Source organism: Saimiri boliviensis, chromosome 2 (assembly GCF_048565385.1).
Source record: "Saimiri boliviensis isolate mSaiBol1 chromosome 2, mSaiBol1.pri, whole genome shotgun sequence".
Classification (NCBI taxonomy): Eukaryota; Metazoa; Chordata; class Mammalia; order Primates; family Cebidae; genus Saimiri; species Saimiri boliviensis.
The window spans coordinates 60,006,826-60,022,077 of NC_133450.1; the positions used below are offsets into that span (position 1 = coordinate 60,006,826).

At 38.2% G+C, this 15,252-nt stretch overlaps 1 protein-coding gene across 4 annotated transcripts in view; it reads right to left on the reverse strand.

Annotated features, from left to right (window-relative positions):
* SLC25A21 (solute carrier family 25 member 21) overlaps nt 1-15,252 on the reverse strand; it is a 512,298-nt gene that overhangs the window by 459,737 nt on the left and 37,309 nt on the right. The gene's annotated exons all lie outside the window — the stretch shown is intronic.

The following is a 15,252-nucleotide window of genomic DNA, read 5'->3' on the forward strand; positions in this document are numbered from 1 at the left end:
TGAGTAATAAACATTTCTTTGTAAAAAGTATTATGACCAAGATTTTTTAGCCTTAAGTGACCTGAAGAAACATCCCAAAGAGCAAAATGAAAGTGATTATATACCCTTTTAAAGTGACTTTCAAATTTTTTCAGAACTCCAGACCACTTGCACCAGGCAAAAGGCCTAACAACCCCACTTGCTCCTAGGACAGCTCATGAAAATTACTGAAAAGATTAGTCCAGAATTTTCATGCTACCTTATTAGAATGGTTACATCCAGTTATTTGGTCCTTTCTTTTGGCTGATTACATGACAGGGCATGGTTTTTCTCCTGAGACAAACTGTATGAACATGAGTTCAATTAATTTAATATTCCTAATCTCACTGACCTACTGGGTGGGAACAAAATGACATGTTAATACAGATAGGTGAGGGAAATGTAAAGAGTGAGAGAGGCACAAAATAAGTGCTTAATATGTGAATACCAGCATATCTTTTTTTTTTTTTTTTGAGACGGAGTTTCGCTCTTGTTACCCAGGCTGGAGTGCAATGGTGCGATCTTGGCTCACCGCAACCTCCGCCTCCTGGGCTCAGGCAATTCTCCTGCCTCAGCCTCCTGAGTAGCTGGGATTACAGGCACGTGCCACCATGCCCAGCTAATTTTTTGTATTTTTAGTAGAGACGGGGTTTCACCATGTTGACCAGGATGGTCTCAATCTCTCGACCTCGTGATCCACCCGCCTCAGCCTCCCAAAGTGCTGGGATTACAGGCTTGAGCCACCGCGTCTGGCCAGGCACAATGGCTCATGACAGTAATCCCAGCACTTTGGGAGGCTGAGGCAGGCAGATCGCTTGAGGCCAGGAGTTTGAGACTAGCCTGGCCAACATGGTGAAACCTCATCTCTACTAAAAATACAAAAATTAGCAGGGTGTGGTGGTGGGTGCCTGTAATCCCAGCTACTTGGGAGGCTAAGGCAAGAAAAATTGTTTCATTCCAGGAGGTGGAGGTTGCAGTGAGCCAAGACAGCACCACTGCATTCCAGGCTGGGTGACAGAAAAAGACTCTGTCTCAAAAAGAAACAAAAGAACAAGATAAAACAAAAAACAAAGCAAAAATTATTGATTCTATTAAATGACATGAATGGGGAATTTATGCTGGAGAAACTCATCCCACTTTATCCCATGGTCCAATCTCTTCTTTCAAAAACCATCCCGAGTGGAGTCCTTCATCAAGTGTCCCCTAATGGCCAGACAGAAATAAACCTATTTCCCCTGATGATAGTCTCTGTCTATTATTCTATCATGTTTTATATAACATTTTTATTTCTTGAGAAACTGAACCACTTTGATTATCTCCAGAACCTTTAATATGCTAACATATATTGCTAATCTTTAAGAGGAGGATACAATGTACCTTTTTTTCCAAACTTGTTTAACTAGAAACTTTTTTCTAAAGTGTACCTTGTAGGACTAATGTCCTACCAAACACACCTTGGAAAATACTGCTTTAGATTAAGAACAACTCTAACGTTTTTCAGTACACCTGCTTCAACAGTTATGCATCTATCCCACAGTGCTTGTGCAAGTGGATTTCCATATCTAAATTCTTTATTTGGGGAAACCAACTACCCAAACAGTCTGGGAAACAGAGAGGAATGTTACTTAACAGTAGCATATTCCTTCCTTTATTCATTCAAAAGAAAGTAATGAACACCTACTGTGAGTCAGGCTCTGTGCTAAGTGCTGGGCATACAAAAACCAACCAGGACTCAATTAATTACTTCTGTCAGAGTGCTCACTGTTTTTTGCAGTATGTAGACAGAATTGTACACTGTACACTTCGCCACAGCTATGGCTTACATGGTAGTGCTGTATACAATCAGAGTAGCCTCATGTGAAGCTTTGAATGTACACATGTAAAGAAACAATAGGATACAGTATGATGAGTACGATATTTGAACACTACACAAAATTTACATTCCACACAAAAAGAAATTTAACTCCATTTGGATATATCAAGGAATATTCACAAAAGAGGGGCTGTATCTTCCTTACCTCTTCTCTCATCACTAACAGTGGTCCAAAAGTCTTATTGATGTTCTCATCCCTCAGTAACTGAGAACTTATTTACCGAAATAATAAAAATTAAAGTATCATTCATCTAAAAACCAACCAAAATTCCTCCTTTTGCAACACAATTTTTATACATACACACACACACACACACACACACACACACACACACACACACACATATATATATATATAGGCCTATATAGCTCATAACAATTTGCTACTGTATCTTGGGTATTTAAAATCCAATATCAAATAGAAACTTGGTTCTCTGGAGTTGAAGTGAAACTTATGCTCTATAACACTTAGGACCTATATTCACAGATAAGGGGAGATATAAGATTATGAAGGAGAAGAATGTTAAAAATGTAAATTGTTTTCTAAAGCACTTTAGCATCTTCAGCATTTGGAAAAACAAAAGACTTCAAGATTATTACTTAATGCTATAAGTGATTTCTTGGACTACTTTAACCTACAGGGTTGAGGAGATGGAGGTGGAAAGGAGTGACACTGAAATGGAGCCAGGCTTGGTGAACCTACTAGGGACTAGTTGTTCTTCCAATTCTTCTATTTCAGTCACCAGCAACTAAATGAAAACAAGCACTTATAACTGACAAGAAAAGAATGTTCAGGTCTACAGAAAAAGAAGAATACAATTTTTCTTCTTATGAAGCAATTTTTAAAACTAAAAAGCAACAACCAATATGTCACCTATGCTCTCTGCCCTGCCAGATACTCCCTCTGACTAAGCCTTCAAGTTTTCCCATTTAATATAATAATATGTTGTTGTAAACAGTAAAAAACTAGAAAGAACAATCATACAGCCAACAATAGGGTTTTAAATTACAGCATACCTTCATTAAAAAGTTTATGCTCAAAATATAAAATGACAGAAATATAAAAATATGACATTTCATAAAACATATGACAATCCTATAAATACAGTTTTTTTAAATTTTTTTATTGCATTTTAGGTTTTGGGGTACATGTGAAGAACATGCAAGATTGTTGCATAGGTACACACATGGCAGTGTGGTTTGCTGCCTTCCTTCCCCTCACCTGTATCTGTCATTTCTCCCCATGCTATCTCTTCCCACCTCCCCACCCCCCGTCCCTCCCCCATTTCTCCCCACCGGACCCCAGTGTGTAGTGCTCCCCTCCCTGTGTCCATGTGTTCTCATTGTTCAACACCCACCTATGAGTGAGAACATGCGGTGTTTGATTTTCTGCTCTTGTGTCAGTTTGCTGAGAATGATGGTTTCCAGGTTCATCCATGTCCCTACAAAGGACACGAACTCATTTAAACACAGAAAATAAAGACCGTAAGGAAGGGTAGGCATGGTGGCTCACACTTGTAATCCTAGCACTTTGAGAGGCTAAGGCAGGAAGATCACGTGAGCTCCCCAGGAGTTTGAGACCAGCCTGGGCAACACAGTGAGATACTGTCTCTATAAATAAAAATTAAATAAGTAGATACTATAAGAAATATATATCAACATAATCATGATTATCACTGAGGGTAGACTTGTTAGTGATTTTAATTCCTTTACTATGCTTTTCTTTATTTTTCAAATTAAGTTGGATTGGTTTTATTTTATTATCATTACCTTTTTAAAAACTTGAGACAGGCTCTCCCTGTGTTGCTCAGGGTAGTCTTGACCTCCAAGCTCAAGTGAGCCTCCTGTCTCTACCTCTCAAAGTGCTGGGACTACAGGCATGAGCCACATTGGTTTTAAAATAAAGAAAAAACAATATCCTCTTTAAGATACTTCCTTCTTGTTTTATTTTTCTTTCAGAGGGCATTGATTTAGGGCCTTGAACAGTAAACAGAATATTCTATTTCAGATCATCTTTTCCCAGGAATATTTGTCATCAGTCCTGTAAACAGAAGATCTAGTTTAAAGGCTGCAGACCTGAGATGCATTCTTAGGGTTACATCACAGCATATACAGCCTCAACTAGATTTTCCCAATATGCTACTGTTACTGTAGCAAAGACAAAAATATATCCCTAAGCATGTGGCTGCACTATAATGATTCCTCTCTTAAGTTTGATGGTTTGACTCCCAAGGCTGAAAATAGCAGTAACCTTTCTTGATTACAGATGTCACCAAATGCAAACATAAGAATAAACAGTGAATGGCATCTGATGTGGTTTTGATCTGTGTTCCCACCCAAATTTCACATCAAATTGTAATCCCCAGTGTTGGTGGGGCCTGTTGAAACGTGATTGGATCTTGAAGGTACATTTGCCACTTGGTACTGCTCTTATGACAGAGTTCTCACAAGATCTGTTTATTTAAAAGTGTGTAGCACCCCTCGCCTCTCTCTCTTCCTCCTGCTCTGGCAACGTGAATATGCCTGCTCTCACTTAGCCCTCTATCGTAAGTAAAAGTTCCCCGAGGCCTCTCCAGAAGCAGATGCTGCCATGCTTCCTGTACAGCCTATGAAACCATGAGCCAATTAAAGCTCTTTTGTTTAAAAATTACCCAGTCTCAGATACTTTTTCATAGCAATGTGAGAACAAACTAATAATACAGGATCTGAATGGATGGTCACCCAATAGAAAGAGCTCTGCACTAGGTAGAAGTCAAGACACCAAGACTCCAGTCCTGGTCAAGCTACTAAAATAGCTGTGTGACCTTGGTAAATTTTTAACTCAGAGTGTCAGTTTCTACATGAAATTAGAAAATTCAAGGATCTACTTGTCTAAGGACTCTTCTGATAAGAGAACAAATGGCATCTGCAAATGTGTAAATATTACAGAGTCACATATAGAATAGAGTGATACTTAGGTTAAGGTAAACAGCTATGAAAACATTCTCCAAGGGTCCAGAGTCTACAGTCCACAAGCTCCTGGTCTTCCATTAGCTAGATATATGAGTTTCTGAAAATTATCTCATTTCCTTGGACCACAGTAAAACAAGGCAGGTGGAATAGATTACCTACAAGTCCATTCTGATGCTAAATTTTATTATTTGGAATTCAAAGAAGAGTCTAGATAGGACAAAGAGAAATCAGGTTTAAAAAAATGACTGAAGTAAACATTAAATTCTCTGACTTCCCTTGTTTTTATACAGGATTAGATTTTCTTTAATTATGCTATTTGGTAGAGGGTTAAGCGAGGGTAACTACTGTATTTCAGCAGATGGTAGGATAGTAATTACTTTTTAAAAAAACATTTTAGTTTAAAATGGGGCAGAAAATCCAAATATTAACTATTACTTTACATATAATCATCAGCTCTAGAAGGCAGGAACCATCTAGCACTTTCTGTCAACTGGAAAACACTCAAATATTTACTTTAGGAATTTGATTACTGTTGTTCTATTTGAATGAGGATGGACTAGGAATAGGCAGTCTTCAGTAGAGGATTCCAATGTTTACAAATCCCTCTCCTTTCTGTTTCAAAAGACTCCAAGTCCATGGACCTATTAAACACCATTATTTGTTTACTGTCTAGCACAGTGAGAAGAAGTCAACTGTGATATATAGCATTCCAGTTACTTTTATGGTTGCCCAAATGCTGTGGCAAGGCTTCATTGTACTGAGTAAGTGTCAAAAAGAATTCAAGGTACCCAGGTTCATCCATGGGTACCTTGAATTCTTTTTGACACCAAAACCTAAAATGCAATAAAATTATAATGAAAAAAAAAAAAAAAAAAAAAAAAAAAAAGAATTCAAGGTACCTAGCACTTCAAAAGAATCACTCCTTGTTCATATAAATCAGAAACAATTATGCTTTCCACCTATAGTCTGAGTCTTAAATGATACAATAATTTTCAAAGATATGGGCAACATATAAGGATCTCGTCCCAATGTCTTTCATCACATCTCTTTTTATCCTACACTCAACTCAGGTTAAAAATACTGCCTACATTTTTATTTTGATCATAACTCAGGTCACTGCTGCACTGTGGCCCAGCAATGCTTTCCTCCCTGCACATGCGCTACATGTATACCACACTCAGGAGTTGAACTGCTTTGTCATGAACAAGGACTGATTTGAGTATTCGTTGTGTAGACTATCACAGACCTGGCAGTTCACTGACATTAGATCAATAACACAACATTACAAAACCATCAGTCAAAGCTTGACAATATTGGTGCTTTACTGAAGACACCAAAATGGAATTTGGTCAATATCAATGCCCTCACCAAAATATACCTAATTTCTTGAGATGGAGTCTCACACTGTTGCCCAGACTGGAGTGCAGTGGTACAATCTCAGCTCACTGCAACCGTCACCTGGGTTCAAGCAATTTCTCCTGCCTCAGCCTCCCAAGTAGTTGGGACTACAGGCAGACACCACTACACTGGGTTAATTTTTTGCATTTTTAGCAGAGATGGGGTTTCACCATGTTGGCCAGACTGGTCTTAAACTCCTGGCCTCAAGTGATCCACCAACCTTGGCCTCCCAAAGTGCTGGGATTACAGACATGAGTCAACATGCCCAGCCAATATACCTAAATTAAGGGAGGAAATGCTTTTTGTGGAAAATCCCATTTGTGGAATTTATTTAATTATACATATAATATTTATCCTTTACTTTCTATTTGTGATACTAGATAAACATTGCAACTGTGCATTTTACATTACTAGTTTTTGAGTCATTAAAAGACATTAGTAACAAGGAGGAATGTATAGGTATGTAATTATATATTTTTGCATAATTATGTAATACATACAATGTACCATAAAAATAGAGGGCTATTGTTATACTGATTTCCACAAGTTACTATGTTCAATTGTAGCAAAAAGGGTACATGAACCGTCAGCCTGATTCTGTTTAACAAGCATTTACAAAGTAGCTGCAACAGGTACAGGGCACAGGGAAACATTCAAGACATTCTTTAATTACTTCCTTGCCCTCAAGGGACTTACAAGGACATTTTAGTTTCCCTTACATGTAAAACCCTTAGGTCAATGGTTCATTTTTTACAGAGTTCTTGGTAAGAGGTTTTGCTGGAAGTTAAGGAACTATATTTTTGCTACCAGCTTGCATTTGGAAAGAGGACTATGAAACTAATCTTATTCGAAAGAAAATAGCCAGGATTACTCGAAATACTGAAATATATGTTTCTACAACACAAATATCATGTGGATATTGCTTGCCCATCCCCAGCCTGGTTTTGAGAACACTGGGTTCACCTAGGGAAATGGAAAAAGAAGAAAGTGATAAAGATAGAATTTGTTATACTTAAACAGCCCTAGGTTAGACTAGACAAAGAATATCAACCAGCTCCCAGGTATGTCACAAACATTATTCTATTAACACTTCAAAGAGGGCATTTTATTTTATTTTATTTTATTTTTTTATTATTTTTTTATTGCATTTTAGGTTTTGGGGTACATGTGATGAACATGCAAGATTGTTGCATAGGTACACACATGGCAGTGTGCTTTGCTGCCTTCCATCCCCTCACCTGTATCTGTCATTTCTCCCCATGCAAAGAGGGCATTTTAATCCTCATTTAACAAATGAGGCTAAAAGGGCTTAGGAAATTTGACTGAGGTCACCCAGCCATGTTTTGGCAGAACCAGGATTATAATCAAGGAATGTCTCACTTCAGACACCACAAATTTCCACACATCAGCTGCGTCTACGAAAAGATGATGGATATCTATTCAGATACCTACCATTTGATCAAAACAAATATCTTTGACTTAAACTTTAATGCTACACAAAGTGTTATGAGTACCTTTTCAGTTTTTTATTTTTAAACCTCCTCTATAGCTAGATCATTATCTTGACTTTTAGTGCTTTTTGTGGTCAATGGTAAAAGCCTGAAACAGTGTATAACACTTACTAACTGTTGGCACAGAATTGAAATGGGTTTTTAACTGTTTTTTCTTACTTGTGTAAGAATAAAGTTCAATCCCTTCATTGATTGAACGCAAAGCCAGATTTCAAGAGCACAAAGACCAGTTCTCTAACAGACTGCTACATTCAATTGTCTTGTCTGAAATAATATAAACTAACATATGGAAACTTCAAAACTAAACATCTGGTCAGAAAGCCTGAAATGAACTTCAACCAACATAATTTTTCATTCTGGTTTTAGATGGTGGTAGAGTTAGTTTGGTAAGATGGACTATATTGATGCTGAGTAGAAGCTATATCAAATGGCCATAAGGAGAAGAGACTATTAGAAATATAAGGACTAGCAGAAGCCAAATATCTTTCTCTTAGTCAAGAAAGCAATGAGAATATGATTCTAAGATAAGAAATCTAAGAATTCAACAGGCGAAAACTTATACAAGAAAAGTTACATCGCAATCTGGATTTAGACAATTGGAAGGTACTTTTCTTATTTATTGTGTAGTAAATATAGCCATCACTATAAAAACAGAAATGCCTATTCATCTCTCTACTTTCAAGTCAACAGCATCTGTCTTTAAGAAATGCCCAAACCAATGGATTAAAAAATATTATGTTGTTTCAGCCAAGGGATGTCTAATATTGCTGGCAACCACCAGAAATTAGGATAGAGACACGGGACAAATTCTCCCTCAGTGACTTCAGAAGGAACCAGCCCTGCCAACATACTGATTTTGAACTTCTAGCCTCCAGAACTGTAAAACAATACATTTCTGTTGCTTTAAGCCAGAAAAATACTATGTTATTTTGCAAGAATTTTATTTCTGAGAATGAAGCATAAGCTACATTGAATTGTGTTATTTTGATGTGTTACTACAAAGAGATTTTCCGACTCTAAGGTAAATATACAAGTCAATATGGCTCATTATTCTGCATTTTAAGCATTACTTCTCGTTCTTTCTCTCTCTCAAAATAAAACACAAAAAAATGTGTTTTGTTTTGTTTTGTTTTTGAGACAGAGTCTGACTCTGTTGCCCAGGCTAGATGGAGTGGTGTGATCATGGCTCACTGTAGCCTGACCCCCACTGTCAGGCTCAGGTGAGCCTCCCACCTCAGTCTCGAGGTAGCTGGGACTGCAGGCATGCACCACCATGCTCAGCTAACTTTCTTTGTATTTTTTTGTGGAGATGGGGTTTCGCCATGTTTCCCAGACTGGTCTTGAATTCCTGAGCTCAAGTAATCTGCCACCTCAGTCTCCCAAAGTGCTGGGATTACATGTATGAGCCACTGCACCCGGCCCAGCATTATGATTTCTTGCTTAGCACATGCATAATCTAAATGATGCTGTTCAATACAGTAAAAGCATTAGCCACCTGTGCTACTTAAATTAATTACAATTAAATAAAATCAAAAGTTCATTTTCTCAATTCTCCAGCCACATTTCATGCACTCAACAGTCACATGTGGCTAGTAGCTACTGTATTGAACAGGACGGATTCAGGATGTTTCCATCAATGCAGAAAGGTCTACCGGAAAGTGCTGGGTTAGAAAGATGAGATACAGAGAACTGTCGCTTATATTTAAAGGAACTCCTGGCTTCTCATCCAACACTACCAACTTCATAACACTCATGAGATGACATGTATACTCCACAGTCTCATAAATATCACTTTCTTGGATTTACGACCTAGAAAAACCAAACAACTGGCACTTTATTATGCACAGCGGCAGGTCAGCATCTAGTTTGGAGACACTGTTGTCCTGACCGTTCTGTTGGAAATTGTTATCTCGTGCAGTTCCATTTGTCTGGATTAGAACACAGTTGCAGTGAGAAAATTAAAAACACGACGTTCCCCCTTCAGCAATGACCCCGATTTACCCAGTGTTCCTTTTGGGATTGTTTCTATGTGACCATAAGGTGCATTTCATACCAGCCATAATCCTGTACTTATGAACAACCATAATAACTTAAAATAATAAAAGGATTGATCCTGGATAGAGGAAAGAGTGAACTGCCACAGGTCCAATATGCTCTCATTGACATATATTGTGTTAAAACATTGTGTTAAATAAACATTAAAATAATCATTGTATTAAATAAACACTTATAATTTGTGCATCTTGTGTTACAGTGATTAAAAAAAAAAGAATCCACCCAGGAGGCTGACAATCAAAACTCCATTGGGTGCCTACAGCCCTTAAAATAGGTTTAGAGTCAGTTGGGCATAATCCTAGCACTTTGGGAGGCTGAGGCAGGTGGATCACAAGGTCAGGAGTTCAAGCTAAGCCTGGTCAACATGGTGAAACCCCATCTCTACTAAAAAATACAAAAACTTAGCTGGGGGTGGTGGCAGGTACCTGTAATCCCAGCTACTCAGGAGGCTGAGGCAGGAGAATCACTTGAAACAGGGAGGTGGAGGTTGCATGAGCTGAGATCACACCATTGCACATCGGCCTAAGTGACAGAGGGAGACTCCATCTCATAAAAAAAAAAAAATGGTTTATAGAGTCTTTTTAAACTATATTAGTCAATCAGGAAAGGAGGACATCAAATTGTCTCTATTGCAGATGACAGGATTGTATATTTAGACCCTATCATCACAGCCCATAATCTCCTGAAACTGATAAGCAACTTCAGCAAAGTCTCAGGATACTAATTCAACGTGCAGAAATCACAGGCATTTCTATACACCACTAACAGACTAACAGAGAGCCAAATCATGAGCAAACTCCCATTCACAATTGCTACAAAGAGAATAAAATAACGAGGAATACAACTAACAAAGGATGTAAAGGACCTCTTCAAGGAGAACTACAAACTACTGCTCAAGGAAATAAGAAAGGACACAAACAAATGGAGAAACATTTCATGCTCATGGTTAAGAAGAATCAATATCATGAAAATGGCCACACTGTCCAAAGTAATTTGTAGATTCAATGCTATCCCCATCAAGCTACCAATGAGCTTCTTCATAGAACTGGAAAAAACCACCTTAAACTTCACATGGAACCAAAAGAGAGTCTGCATAACCAAGACAATCCTAAGCAAAAACAACAAAGCAGGAGGCATCATGCTACCTGATTTAGAACTATACTACAAGGCTACAGTAATCATGGTACTGGTACAAAAACAGAGATATAGACCAATGGAACAGAACAGAGGCCCTGGAAGCAATGCCACACATCTACAACCATCTGATCTTTGACAAACCTGATTAAAACAAGCAATGGGGAAAGGATTCCCTATTTAATAAATGGTGTGGGAAAACTGGCTAGCAGTGTGCAGAAAGCAGAAACTGGATCCCTTCCTGACACCTTACACTAAAATAAACTCCAGGTGGATTAAAGACTTCAACATAACACCTAACACCATAAAAACCCTAGAAGAAAACCTAGGCAAAATCATTCAGGACTTAGGCATAGGCAAGGACTTCATGACTAAAACACCAAAAGCATTGGCAACAAAAGGCAAAATAGACAAATGGGACCTAATTAAACTCCACAGCTTCTGTACAGCAAAAGGAACAGTCATTAGAGTGAACTGGCAACCAACAGAACGGGAAAAATTTTTGCAATCTGTCCATCTGACAAAGGGCTAATATACCCAGAATCTACAAAGAACTAAAACATATTTACAAGAAAAAAAAACAAAAACAAATCCATCCAAAAGTGGGAGAAGGATATGAACACTTTTCAAAAGAAGACATATATGAGGCCAACAAACATATAAAAAATGCTCATCATCACGAATTATTAGAGAAATGCAAATCAAAACCACATTGAGATACCATCTCATACCAGTTAGAATGGTGATCATTAAAAAATCTGGAGACAACAGGTGCTGGAAAGGATGTAGAGAAATAGGAACATTTTTGCATTGTTGGTGGGAGTGCAAACTAGTTCAACAATTGTAGAAGACAGTGTGGCACTTCCTCAAGGACCTAGAAATAGAAATTCCATTTGAACCAGCAATCCCATTACTGGGTATATACCCAAAGGACTACAAATCATTCTATTATAAAGATACATGCACACATATGTTCATAGTGGCACTGTTTACAATAGCAAAGACTTGGAACCAACGCAAATGCCCATCAATGATAGACTGGACAAGGAAAATGTGGCACATATATACCATAGAATACTATGCAGCCACACACACACACACAAAAACGATGAGTTTGTGTCCTTTGCAGGGACATAGATGAATCTGGAAACTATCATTATCAGCAAACTGATACAAAAACAGAAAAACAAACACCACATGTTCTCACTCATAGGCAATTGTTGAACAATGAGAACACATGGACACAGGGAAGGGAGCATCACACACTGGGGTCTGTTGCGGGGAGCCAAGGGAGGGACAGCGGGGGGTTGGGGATGTCAGGGAGGGATAACATGGCCAGAAATGCCAGATGTAGGTGACTGGGGGATGGAAGCAGCAAACCACATTGCCATGTGTGTACCTATGCAACAATCCTGCATGATCTGTACATGTACCCCAGAACCTAAAGTACAATTTAAAAGAAAAAAAAAAGCAAAAATCTCTGTAGAGCCCACAGGTTATCAGAACAAGAAAAGTCTGCCCAAGAGGACTGTTTATAAAAGGATCTCATGTGCTAAATCATCCATTTGTTGTTTGGACCTATGCTCAAAGGAAGGGAATTCTTGCTCTGGGATTCTGGGGATGGAGTTTAGAGGGCTGCTGTCAAAAAATAAAATTAAATTAAAATTAAAAACTTCTTTAAAAAAAGGTATACCTTTGTGAGGCAGTGATATATATATATATATATATATATAGATATATATATATGCATATATATATGTGCTCATGGAAGCAAAAGATCATTTAATTAGCATTAAAATAAAAGTAGAATAAAGATTAAAAAAACAAAGTTCTTACAACTAATTCCTCAATTATATATATTCTATTATTTTATATTTATTTATCTTATTCTAATTATTTCATTCTACTTAATTCTTGCCTGAATTAAAATCTCCAAACCCATTTGAGAATTATTTGAATAATATTTCTCAAATTCAATGCCTTTGGCATTACTTTAAAACTTTTAGTGCAGTGGCATCAATTGTAATCCCACCACTTCAGGAAGCCAAGGCAGGAGAATTATTTGAGGCAAGGAGTTCAAGACCAGCATGGGCAATATAGACTCTGTCTCTACAAAAATATAAAAAATAAATTAAAACAGTTTATATTATCCAAGCATGGTGGCACATGCCTGTAGTCCCATCTAACTTGGGAGGCTAAGACAGGAGGATTGCTTGAGTCCAGGAGTTACAGGTTGCAATGAGCTATGACTGGGCCTCGTACTCAAGCATGCATGACGGCGCAAAACTCTCGTTTCTGAAAAGGTTAAAAAATAACAAAATTTTTTCAACTTCTGAAAGACTTTTGTTTTAAACAAGGACTCAGTATTCATAGTATAAGAAAGACAAAGAATAAAAATAAAGTTAAGTCTTGGTATTAAAGGAGCCGAGATTCCATGTCCTTGAAGATAGCTACAAGACATGCTTGCTCTGTGTTAACGTGGAAACTGGATCCATCCTGTGACTGTTTTTAACTTCTCTGCTTATAATAAGCATATGCAACATGTTATAATGCTTAAAGCATACATATAAGGAAAAAGAATAAAGTACATTACTGTGGCTACAACTATGACAAGAACTCTGACCTAAGCAATAATAAATGGAAATTATTTTTTAAATTTGCAGCAGCCTGTGTGCAGTGCATTACTCTTTGAGACACACAGGCCCTGGGACAGACCTACAGCCAGAGAAGATTTGGTGGTTTCTTATAAGGCCCCTGGCAGTGAGTGTTTCAGAAAATTAAGTAGTTTATGGAGCACATACTCTTGAGACATTCCCTTGCTTGATTAGATGAGGCAACAATACCATGTGGATGTGAATTCTAAACAGACAGGGAAAATAACCATAGAAAAGGAACCACTGGCTTTGGCCAAATTGTAAAAGGGTTCTCCTAATGCGCTAGCAGAATATGCCTCATGAAAAAAGAAGTTAGAGAGGATCTGGCCACTACAAACAAAAAGCCACCACTGGGAAGGAGAGAAGACAATAATAACTGGAGAGAAAAACAAGGGGTGCTTCTGAGTTGCTGGTAATCTATTTCTATTCAACACGTTTCCACACGTTGAATAATTTAGCAACCTCTACACTTATAATTTGTGCACCTTTCCATATGTATGTTACACTTAAATTCTTTTCAAGGCAAGGAAGTTAAGTGCCCCCCTTTCTTAACCAAGACTCGCAGAGACTAACCTCGGAATCTGTGGGTTTCTATGAAAGAAGTAACAAAAAGGAATTTGTTCAATGTTAACACTAAGGCATATCATCCAGTGAGACACATGTTGTTGTGGTGACATTTCATCTTATTGGGTTCCTTTGTAAACATTCTTTTGTGGCATTAGTCCAAGCTCATTGCTGCATACTAAACAAGATGTTTTCTGTTTCACTGTTTGGTACTAACCAATGCCATTGTCTGTCAGCAGGCATTTGCGGAGGACCTCATAGATAGACAGCACTGTCTGCACTGGTCATTGTGGCAAGTAAACTATTTTGCACCTAGTGAGATTAAAATGACTTGTGGAATTTTTTCACAAGTAACAAGTATAAAATAATACAATTCATACTAAGATTGTAAGTGCTAAAGAAAGAATGACTAACCACCTATATTATTTTAATTAAAGAGGATCTCCAAGAATTGACAATGGTCTTTGTTTTTTAGTTTTGTTTTGTTTTGAGACAGGGTCTCTCTCTGTTGCTGAGGCTGGAATGCAGTGAAGCAAATTCAGCTCACCACAGTCTCAATGTCTTGGGCTCAACCGATCCTCCTGCCTCAGACTCCTGACTGGCTGGGACAACAGGTGCACACCACTATACTCTGCTAATTTTTAAAATGTTTGTAGAGGTGGGATCTTGCTATCTTGCCCAGGCTGGTCTTGAATTCCTGTGCTTGGGTGATCCTCCCACCTCAGCCTCCCAAAGTGCTAGGATTACAGGCATGAGCCACTGCACCCAGCCCACAGACAGTAATTTATAAAGAAGAAATTTATTTCTCACAGTACTGAAGGTTGAGAAGTCCAATATCAATATGCCAACATCTGTCAAGGGCCTTCCTGCTGCACCATCCCATGGTGGAAGGCAGAGGGTCAAGAGAGCACAAGCATGAGAGTGCAAGAGCAAAAGGGGGCCAAACTCATCCTTTCATCAGGAGCCCACTCTCAGGAGAACACCATTAACCCATTCACGAGGGCCTTGCCTCTTAAAGGTCCCACCTCCAAACATTGTTGTATTTGGGATTATGTTTCACACACAGGAACTTTGCGGGGACACATTCAAACCA